The following is a 12,184-nucleotide window of genomic DNA, read 5'->3' as shown; positions in this document are numbered from 1 at the left end:
CAGTCCTGGGCCCAGTGCTCTTCAACATTTTTATGAATGACTTGGAGGAGGAGGTGCAGGGAATGCTGATCAAATTTGCAGATGACACAAAATTGGGAGGGATAGCTAATACTTTGGAAGACAGAAACAAAATTCAAAGTGATCTGGATAGACTGGAGTGCTGGGCAGAAAACAACAGAATGGCATTTAATAGGGACAAATGCCAAGTTCTGCACCTAGGAAAAAGAAACCAAATGCACAGTTACAAGATGGGGGATACGTGGCTCAACCACACTACGAGCGAGAAGGATCTTGGAATTGTCGTCGATCACAAGCTGAATATGAGCCAACAATGTGATGTGGCTGCAAAAAAGGCAAATGCTATTTTGGGCTGCATTAATAGAAGCATTGCTTCCAAATCCCGGGAAGTACTAGTTCCCCTCTACTCAGCACTGGTTAGGCCTCATCTGGAGTACTGTGTCCAGTTCTGGGCACCACACTTTAAGAAGGATGCAGACAAGCTGGAGAGGGTTCAAAGGAGGGCAACAAAGATGATCAGGGGACTGGAAACAAAGCCCTATGAAGAGAGACTGAAAGAACTGGGCATGTTTAGCCTTGAGAAGAGAAGACTGAGGGGAGATATGATAGCACTCTTCAAGTACTTGAAAGGTTGTCACAGAGAAGAAGGCCAGGATCTCTTCTTGATCATCCCAGAGTGCAGGACACGGAATAATGGGCTCAAGTTACAGGAAGCCAGATTCCGACTGAACATCAGGAAAAACTTCATGAGTGTCAGAGCAATACGGCAATGGAACCAATTACCTGGGGAGGTGGTGGGCTCTCCCACACTGGAGGCCTTTAAGACGAGGCTGGACAGCCATTTGTCAGGGATGCTCTGACTTGGATTCCTGCATTGAGCAGGGGGTTGGACTCGATGGCCTTGTAGGCCCCTTCCAACCCTACTATTCTATGATTCTATGAACAGGCAAGCATGGGCTTGGTGTACAAAATGAAGCAGGACAAAGGCTAATAGAGTTTTGCCAAGAGAACACGCTGATCATAGCAAACACTCTTTTCCAACAGCACAAAAGGCGACTCTACACATGGACATCACCAGATGGTCAATATCGAAATCAGATTGATTATGTCCTTTGCAGCCAAAGATGGAGAAGCTCCATACAGTCAGTAAAAACAAGACCTGGAGCTGACTGTGGCTCAGATCATGAGCTTCTTGTTGCAAAATTTCGGCTTAAATTGAAGAACGTAGGGAAAACCACTAAACCATTCAGGTATGACCTAAATCATATCCCTTATGAATATACAGTGGAGGTGAGGAATAGATTTCAGGGATTAGACCTGATAGACAGAGTGCCTGAGGAACTATGGAAGGAGGTCCGTAACATTGTTCAGGAGGCAGCAACGAAATCCATCCCAAAGAAAAAGAAATGCAAGAAAGCCAAGTGGCTGTCTGAGGAGGCTTTACAAGTAGCTGAGGAAAGAAGGGAAGCGAAAAGCAAGGGAGAAAGGGGAAGATATACCCAACTGAATGCAGAGTTCCAGAGAATAGCAAGGAGAGACAAGAAGGCCTTCTTAAATGAACAATGCAAAGAAATCGAGGAAAACAACAGAATGGGGAAAGACTAGAGATCTCTTCAAGAAAATCGGAGATCTCAAGGGAATGTTTTGTGCAAAGACGGGCATGATAAAGGACAAAGAAGGCAGGGACCTAACAGAAGCAGATGAGATTAAGAAGAGGTGGCAAGAATACACAGAAGAACTATACAGGAAAGATCTTAATGCCCCTGATAGCCATGATAGTGCGGCCACTGAACTTGAGCCGCACATCCTAGAGAGTGAAGTCAAGTGGGCCTTAGGAAGCATTAGTAACAACAAAGCTAGTGGAGGTGACAGTATTCCAGCTGAGCTATTTAAGATCCTAAAAGATGATGCTGTTAAAGTGCTGCACTCAATATGCTAACAAATCTGGAACACTCAACAATGGCCGTAAGACTGGAAAAGGTCAGTTTACATTCCAATTCCAAAGAAGGGCAACGCCAAAGAGTGTTCAAACTACCGCACAAACTATTGCGCTCATTTCACATGCCAGCAAGGTGATGCTCAAAATCCTACAAGCTAGGCTTCAGCAGTATGCGAACCGAGAACTACGGGAAGTACAAGCTGGGTTTCGACAAGGCAGAGGAACTAGAGATCAAATCGCCAACTTTCACTGGATCATGGAGAAAGCAAGAGAATTCCAGAAAAACGTCTATTTCTGCTTCATTGACTACGCTAAAGCCTTTGATTGTGTGGATCACAACAAACTGTGGCAAATTCTGAAAGAGATGGGAGTACCAGACCACTTTACCTGTCTCCTGAGAAACCTGTATGAGGGTCAAGAAGCAACAGTAAGAACCAGACATGGAACAATCGAGTGGTTCAAAATTGGGAAAGGAGTATGACAAGGCTGCATATTGTCACCCTGCTTATATAACTTATATGCAGAGTACATCATGAGAAATGCCGGGTTGGATGAATCAGAGGTCGGAATTAAGATTGCTGGGGGAATTATCAAAAACCTTGGATACGCAGACAATACCACTCTAATGGCAGAAAGCGAGGAGGATCTAAAGAGCCTCTTGTTGAGGGTGAAAGTGGAGAGTGCAAAAGCTGGTTTGAACTCAACGTTCAAAAACCTAAGATCATGGCATCTGGCCCCATCACTTCCTGGCATATAGAAGGGGAAGAAATGGTAGCAGTGACAGATTTTACTTTCTTGAGCTCCAAGATCACCGCAGACGGTGACTGTAGCCATGAAATTAAAAGACGCTTGCTCCTTGGGAGCAAAGCTATGGCAAACCTAGACAGCATAGTAAGAAGCAGAGACATCACCTTGCCGACAAAGGTTCGTATAATCAAAGCTATGGTTTTCCCAGTAGTAACGTACAGTTGTGAGGTCTGGACTATAAGGCTGAGCGCCGAAGAATTGATGCTTTCGAACTGTGGTGCTGGAGAAGACTCTTACGAGTGCCCTGGACTGCAAGGAGGTCAAATCAGTCCATCCTAAAGGAAATCAACCCTGAGTGCTCATTGGAAGGACAGATACTGAAGCTGAAGCTCAAATATTTTCGCCACCTAATGCAAAGAGAAAACTCTCTGGAAAAGTCCCTGATGCAATTGATGTAGGCGCATGCAGTGCAATGGAGAGAACAGCTCTGATAGCGCCCAGTAATAGTCTTCAGACACATGTAGGAAGAAAGCCAGACTATGAAGCACATGGTCTTCGATGTCTATATACTAATGCCCAGAGTATGGGAAACAAACAGAACGAACTTGAGCTCTTAACACAGGAGGGAAATTATGACTTAGTTATGCCTATCAAGACTTGGTGGGATGACTCTCATGACTGGAATACAGCAATGGAAGGATATCACTTGTTCAAAAGGAACAGGAGGAGCAGAAAGGGAGGTGGTGTTGCACTGTATGTGAAAAATGCATATCTCTGCACAGAAATACAGGAGGATGAGCTTAGTAGCCCCATCGAGAGCATCTGGATCAAAATAAATGGAGCAAAGAATAAAAGGAACCTGGTGGTCGGAGTCTACTACCGGCCACCCAACCAAGGAGAAGACGAGGATGAAACTTTTGAAAAGCAAATAGCCAATGTTTTAAGGAAGCATGATGTAGTAGTAATGGGGGACTTCAATTTCCCCGATATTTGTTGGGAGACAAATTCTGCAAAACATGGCCCCTCCAGGAAATTCCTGACTTGTGTGGCGGATAACTTCCTCCTACAGAAAGCAGAGGAAGGAACTAGAGTCTCAGCTATCTTTGACTTGATCCTAACCAACAGAGATGACTTAGTGGATAAAGTAGCAGTTACAGGAACTCTGGGGGAAAGCGACCATGCTGTACTTGAGTTCTTGGTTCTAAGGGAAGCAAAATCCGAGTGTAGTCAAACGCGTACCCTGGATTTTAGGAAAGCTGATTTTAATAAACTCCTGAAAACAAAAAAGGACACATATAGGAAGTGGAAAGAAGGCCAAGTAACAAAGGAAGAGTACAGGCAGGTAGCACAGAATTGCAGGGATGGCGTCAGGAAGGCTAAAGCTGAGAACGAGCTGAGGTTAGCGAGGGATGCTAAAAACAACAAAAAGGCTTTCTTCAGCTACGTGCATAGTAAAAGGCAGAGGAAAGAAATGGTGTTTCAGCTATTAAATAAGGATGGCAAAACGATAACAGATGACAAAGAAAAGGCAGAGGTGCTCAGTTCCTACTTTGGCTCAGTCTTCTCCCAAAAGAGGGTCTATGACCCCCCTGGCAAAGGCGAAGTACAGGCTGAAGGGGCAGGATTGCAGCTTGAGATCGATAGGCATATGGTCAAGGAGCACCTAATTCCTTTGAATGAGTTCAGATCTCCAGGGCCAGATGAACTGCATCCTAGAGCCATAAAGGAACTGGCAGAAGAACTCTCAGAACCGCTGTCTATTCTCTTTGAGAAATCATGGAGGATGGGGGAAGTGGCAGATGACTGGAGGAGGGCTAATGTTGTCCCTATTTTCAAAAAGGGTAATGCTGTTTTGGGCTGCATTAATAGAAGCATAGCTTCCAAATCCCGGGAAGTACTAGTTCCCCTATACTCAGCACTGGTTAGGCCTCACCTGGAGTACTGTGTCCAGTTCTGGGCACCACACTTGAAGAAGGATGCAGACAAACTGGAGAGGGTTCAGAGGAGGGCAACAAAGATGATCAGGGGACTGGAAACAAAGCCCTATGAAGACAGACTGAAAGAACTGGGCATGTTTAGCCTTGAGAAGAGAAGACTGAGGGGAGATATGATAGTGCTTTAAAACCCTATATGGTTCCGGCCCAGCCTATCTTAAGGAGCGCCTCCAGCAACACCAGACAGGCCGCTTAACAAGATCAGCCTTGGATGGCCTTCTCTCTGTCCCATCAGCCAGGACAGCTAGACTGGTGGGGACGAGGGAGAGGGCCTTTTCTGTGGTGGCCCCCACTCTGTGGAACTCCCTCCCTAGGGAACTCCGTCATGCCCCCTCTTTAATGAGCTTCTGTCGTGCATTAAAAACGTGGTTGTTCAGGCAGGCATTTGGGGTGGGTTAGGGTATTTTAGAAAATGTTTTTATTGTAGAATTTTATTGTTTTAAACTGTTTTATTGTATGTTGTACATCGCCCAGAGTAGCTGGGTGACCAGCCAGATGGGCGATGAATAAATTTAATAATAAATAAATAAATAAACTCTGTTTAACCAGAAATGTTATTTTATGCAAGTTATATTTTGATGTGGTGCTATAAGTATGTTTCTAATAAAAATAATACATGGATCAAAAAAGATTTTCCTTTACTAATTCTTGTTAGTACAAAACTGGAATGGAATCCACTTAAAACAGTCTTTGGCGTGCACTATGTTTAGAAGTATCTTTATCTGCTATAGAGCGTAAACGGGCAGGTGAAGCCTCCCAAAGTACTGAAATATAGACATGTAGCTCAAACAAAGTGGGAGAGTAACGCCTGTCTTTCTCGAAAACATGGCGTACATTTGCAACCGGTGCAAGCCGGTTGCATTACTAGAAGACAAGGCGGGGGGCCTGGAAGAGCGAGCGGCTGAACTCGAGTGTATAAGAGCGCATGAAGCGCTCGTGGACAGAAGCAGGAAGCGCTGGAAGGACAAGTGTGGGGAGCCGCTGAAAGAGGAGCAGGGCGAGCGAAGGGGGGAGCGACCTGCAGGGATGACGGGGCCAGCCCGGAGGAAGAGATCCGGAAGGCGCTCTGTGCCGCTGGCACTGAGGAGCCCCTCCGCGGCTCTTGAAGACGGGGCGGCTCTGAGCCCCCGGGGGAGATCCACAGCAGACCTCGCAGGACAGGCAGCAAGACGCTGGCGCCTATGGAACTGATGGGATGGAATCGCTCCCTTCCCCACGAGGAAGAGCAGGATGCCATGGCTGGTGACTGCCTCCTGCGAGGAACAGAAGAGCCGTGTGCTGGCCAGACCCACCGGCTCAGGGGGTCGGTTGCCCCCCAAGCACAAGCGGGAGATGCGGATGAACACCTGCCCAAGCTGCTCAGGTCCACAGGCAGTCATCCGCTCCCACTCACCCTTGTGGGAACTGCGGACACCGCCTCGCGCAGCCGTGACCAAATCGTCCCGGACTCTCAAGGGCGCTCGAGGGCTGTGGGCCCAGTGGCCTTCTCATCCCCCCTCCAGCCCAGGCAGAGGGCGGGGAAGGGGAGGAGGATTCTGCAGGTGAGCTACTGGCCATGGGGAGGTGTTGCTGGGAGCGACTTGGTTTCTGGGACCACGGTTCACACTCTCTGGATGACGGGCTGCTGGCGGGAGATGGCCTGCACCTCACGGAGACTGGGAAGAGCCTGAAGACCGGGGAGTTCGACCGGGGGGGCTTCCAGCTGAATGCTGTGGGGGTGGAGACCAAGTCCCGGGGGGGGCTGCCGGTGAGGGCTCCTGCCTGTCGCAGGGACGGAGCGAGCAGCTCTAGTGGGCCGCGATAAGGCTCCTAAAGGAAGTGCAAGGAGGCCACTGCAGCATATGAGGTACGTGGCTCTCGCTGTCTCTCTCGCAACGCTCTGAGTAAGGAACAGCAACACTGAGGGCAGTTGAAGGTGCACCTGGAGCATCAGGAAAGTCCCCTGGAGAAGGAAATGGCAACCCACTCCAGTATCCTTGCCAAGAAAACCCCATGGAATGTATCACAAGGCTAAAAAATATGACGCCAGAAGATGAGACCCTCAGGTCGGAAGGTGTCCAATATACTACTGGGGAAGAGCAGAGGGTATTTCCAAGTAGCGCCAGAAAGAGTGAAGCGGCTGGGCCAAAGCCGAAAAGACACTCAGCTGTGGATGTGTCTGGTGGTGAAAAGAAAATCTGATGCTGTAAAGAACATTATTGTTTAGGTACCTGGAATGTCAGATCAATGAATCAAGGTAAGCTGGAGGTGGTCAAACATGAGATGGCAAGATTGAACATCGACATCTTGGGAATCAGCGAACTCAAATGGACAGGCATGGGCGAATTTAATTCGGGTGACCATCATATCTACTACTGTGGGCAAGAATCCCTTAGAAGAAATGGAGTAGCACTCATAGGCAACAAAAGGGTGGGAAAAGCAGTATTGGGGTACAATCTTAAAAACAATAGAATGATCTCAGTACGAATCCAAGGCAAACCATTCAACATCACAGTAATTCAAGCCTATGCCCCAACCACTGATGCCGAAGAAGCTGAGGTTGATCGGTTCTATGAAGACCTACAACACCTTCTAGAACTAACACCAAAAAAAGATGTCCTCTTCATCATAGGGGATTGGAATGCTAAAGTAGGAAGTCAAGAAATCACCGGGATAACAGGCAGGCATGGCCTTGGTGCACAAAATGAAGCAGGACAAAGGCTAATAGAGTTTTGCCAGGAGAACACGCTGATCATAGTAAACACTCTTTTCCAACAGCACAAGAGGCGATTCTACACATGGACATCACCAGATGGTCAATATCGAAATCAGATTGATTATGTCCTTTGCAGTCAAAGATGGAGAAACTCTACACAGTCAGTCAAAACAAGACCTGGAACTGACTGTGGCTCAGATCATGAGCTTCTTGTTGCAAAATTTCAGCTGAAATTGAAGAACGTAGGGAAAACCACTAAACCGTTCAGGTATGACCAAAATCATATCCCTTATGAATATGCAGTGGAGGTGAGGAATAGATTTCAGGGATTAGACCTGATGGACAGAGTGCCTGAGGAACTATGGACGGAAGTCCGTAACATTGTTCAGGAGGCAGCAACGAAATCCATCCCAAAGAAAAAGAAATGCAAGAAAGCCAAGTGGCTGTCTGAGGAGGCTTTACAAGTAGCTGAGGAAAGAAGGGAAGCGGAAAGCAAGGGAGAAAGGGGAAGATATATCCAACTGAATGCAGAGTTCCAGAGAATAGCAAGGAGAGACAAGAAGGCCTTCTTAAATGAACAATGCAAAGAAATCAAGGAAAACAACAGAATGGGAAAGACTAGAGATCTTTTCAAGAAAATTGGAGATATCAAGGGAACGTTTTGTGCAAAGACGGGCATGATAAAGGACAAAGAAGGCAGGGACCTAACAGAAGCAGATGAGATTAAGAAGAGGTGGAAAGAATACACAGAAGAACGGTACAGGAAAGATCTGAATGTCCCTGATAGCCATGATAGTGCGGTCACTGAACTTGAGCCAGACATCCTCAAGAGTGAAGTCAAGTGGGCCTTAGGAAGCATTAGTAACAACAAAGCTAGCGGAGATGACAGTATTCCAGCTGAGCTATTTAAAATCCTAAAAGATGATGCTGTTAAAGTGCAGCATTCAATATGCCAACAAATTTGGAACACTCAACAATGGCCGCAAGACTGGAAAAGGTCAGTTTACATTCCAATTCCAAAGAAGGGCAATGCCAAAGAGTGTTCAAACTACCGCACAATTGCGCTCATTTCACATGCCAGCAAGGTGATGCTCCAAATCCTACAAGCTAGGCTTCAGCAGTATGCGAACCGAGAACTACCGGAAGTACAAGCTGGGTTTCGAAGAGGCAGAGGAACTAGAGATCAAATCGCCAACATTCGCTGCATCATGGAGAAAGCAAGAGAATTCCAGAAAAACGTCTATTTCTGCTTCATTGACTATGCTAAAGCCTTTGATTGTGTGGATCACAACAAACTGTGGCAAATTCTGAAAGTGATGGGAGTACCAGACCACCTTACCTGTCTCCTGAGAAACCTGTACGAGGGTCAAGAAGCAACAGTAAGAACCAGACATGGAACAACCGAGTGGTTCAAAATTGGGAAAGGAGTATGACAAGGCTGCATATTGTCACCCTGCTTATTTAACTTATATGCAGAGTACATCATGAGAAACGCTAGGTTGGATGAATCACAGGTCGGAGTTAAGATTGCCGGGAGAATTATCAACAACCTCCGATATGCAGACGATACCACCCTAATGGCAGAAAACGAAGAGGATCTCAAGAGCCTCTTGTTGAGGGTGAAAGAGGAGAGTGCAAAAGCTGGTTTGAAACTCAACATTAAAAAAAATAAGATCATGGCATCTGGCCCCATCACTTCCTGGCATATAGAAGGGGAAGAAATGGAAGCAGTGACAGATTTTACTTTCTTGGGCTCCAAGATCACCGCAGACAGTGACTGTAGCCATGAAATTAAAAGACGCTTGCTCCTTGGGAGCAAAGCTATGGCAAACCTAGACAGCATAGTAAGAAGCAGAGACATCACCTTGCCGACAAAGGTCCGTCTAATCAAAGCTATGGTTTTCCCAGTAGTGATGTTTGGCTGTGAGAGCTGGACTATAAGGAAGGCTGAGCGCCGAAGAATTGATGCTTTCGAACTGTGGTGCTGGAGAAGACTCCTACGTGTCCCCTGGACTGCAAGGAGTTCCAATCAGTCCATCCTAAAGGAAATCAACCCTGAGTGCTCATTGGAAGGACAGATACTGAAGCTGAAGCTGAAATATTTTGGCCACCTAATGCAAAGAGAAAACTCTCTGGAAAAGACCCTGATGCTGGGAAAGACTGAAGGCAAAAGGAGAAGGGCACGGCAGAGGATGAGATGGCTAGATAGCATCACCGATGCAATGAATATGAACTTGAGCACACTCCAGGAGAGAGCGCAGGACAGGAAGGCCTGGCGTGCTATGGTCCATGGGGTCACGAAGAGTCGGACATGACTGAACGACTGAACAACAACAATAAACACAGAGCAATGATCAGTAGGATTCCGCGGCAGGAAGTCCTAAGAGGGAGGGGGGTTCCAGAGGGATGGGAGGTACTGAAGGCGCAATCCGAAATAATTCCGGGGGGCAGGGGGATGGAGAACATCAGAAGAAGCCAATGTGGCTACACAAAAGCTTAGCAGAGGTTTGAAAATGAAGACTGACACGCCTGACTCTGCTAGGCTGGCATTTGGAGCCTCGGTACTGTAGGTGATGGCTTTGTATCACAAACACCGTTCTGCTCGGAATGTGAGGCCCAGCTTTTAAGACAGCAGACGTCTCGTCCCCATTTCCAAGCTGGAATGATGCCTTTCTTTCCATGTCAAAAGCAGCAGAACACTGGGGTGTCTAGCAGCAATTCTGTGCTTTAGAACTCGTTCAGAAATGCTGCAGAATTAGGAAGGAGCATCATTTGGAGGGGTTAAAGCAAAAAGGGATTGTGAAGAGCTCCAGAAGGATCTCCCCAAACTGGGGGAATGGGCATTAGGAGGACACATGCCATCCAATGTACGGAACGTATACGGCTCAAGGAAAAGGCCCACCTCATCTGCCGCTGCTGTGGAAAAGGCAATTTCCACGCCAGGGATCATGAGGAGAGCAATAAGAGAAGCGTAGAGTCGGACGGGATCCTGGCGGTCGTCTCGTTCAACCCCCTGCTCAATGCAGGGCCTGCAGTGCAGGACAGAAATGCAGTGTCCCCGACAAGTGGGCATCCAACCTCTGCTTAAATACCTCCAAAGAGGGAGAACTCGCCACCTCCCGAGGCAGAGACTGTTCCACCGCTCAGCTGCCCTCGCCTTAGCAAGGTTCTCCTCCTGTTTTGCTGAAATCGGTTTTCCTGCTATTTCCACCCGTTGTGCGGCATCTGCCCTGGTTCAGAAATTCTCTCACACTATATTGCCAGTGCGTGGGCAACCACGGATCACCTGTCTACTGTGTATACAATCAGATTTCTCTTGCAACCAGATACCAGCTAGAGCCAGTTCAATACTTCACTCTGATCCAGGTAGTACAGAATTCCAGTTCCTAAGAGACACCCTCTCAGACAAGACTTTGTCTTTTTCCTTTGACTACAAAGTATTAGCATCACAATACTAACTACGGGAGCTTGTGCATGCATAAATTCAAACACACAAAAACATCGAACATCATTCTTAAACAAGGCTGCTAAGCAGAGTGAAGCACGTTTGCTAGGTCTCAACGATAATCAGTACCAGGCTTACCAGGTTGATTCTACAGGCAACACGTTGGGGAAAGCTGATCCTAAAGGATGGCTTCCCCTGTGGCGTGTTCTGAGTCTCCTTTATATACTTTTTGGCTGCTGTAAAATATGCCTGAACTATTTTACTACAGCTCATATTTCTTATCCAAGAATTCCAGGGATAACCTTTCTACTCTAAATAAGAGTGTCAAATGTTGAAGTTTCTTATCGAGAGTCATGTGCATAGCAACGTACTTATGCAAGCATCTTAACTTTCCTTGACATGGTACAGGTATATTTTGACACAAATCCATTCCCTTGATGTCATCCTGTCTTGTGGGCTTGCTTCTCCCACGTATTTATGGTCTCCAGTGAGGCTTCTTGGTCACTTATCTGATGGCCCATCCGACCTGATGACTTTACAAGACCCTGCTACTTGCAAGTCATAAACCTAAATTTAACATTGACACCTCCTTCTCTGGAATCCTTTCTAAACAATAAAAGGATCGATTTCTAATTGCCTGGTAGAACTGTCTCTCATCTGGCAACCCAGGCTAAAATGTTTTGATCACTCTTGGGTGGGAAGCCCATACGGGGGGATATTAGGCCTTGGGATCCCCTTTTTAATCCCAGACTTCCCTTGGAGGCATTTGATCTCAGAATTTCCTAACCGAGCAGCAGGGGGAAGATCATGCAGATGTGAAAGATGTGCTTGATCTGCCACAGTGGGTTCTCGCCCCGCCCCCGGGAGCAGCAGGGACCGACTCTGCCAGATCTCTGCCACGAGAGCCTCCCAGACAGTTGGAGACCGCCGTCACGTCTCCCCTTAACCGTCTCCTCCCCATGCTGAACATGGACCGTCCCACTTAGGACGCGCTGTCCAGACTGGCCTTTGCGCTCCTAGCAGGCAGTCGGGGGGTAGCAGTGCTCTGCCCCCGAGCCGCAGCCAGGGTCTGCTCACGGGGTTCGAAAGAAAGCTTGGCGTTCATTCTGCACGTTAGCAAGAGGGCGGAAGGGCCAACATGTCCGTGGTGTGTGCCTGCACCTTGAAAAATGAACCAGCAGATCGTGTTCGGAATGGGGCCTTAGCGCTGACCCCTCCCCGAAGGCAAGAGAGGGCAGCCATTTCCCAGGGACCAGGTACAGCCCGCAGGAATTCGGGATAACTGGAGCTCATGAAATCAGCACTGGGTGGAGCAGCAGGAACTCCATCGCACACACAGTGACTTA

Source organism: Heloderma suspectum, chromosome 2, assembly GCF_057233095.1.
Source record: "Heloderma suspectum isolate Gila_16-S chromosome 2, 16-S_ref, whole genome shotgun sequence".
Lineage (NCBI taxonomy): Eukaryota > Metazoa > Chordata > Lepidosauria > Squamata > Helodermatidae > Heloderma > Heloderma suspectum.
The sequence above is the reverse complement of the archived record's forward strand: the minus strand, read 5'-3'. Positions refer to the sequence as shown.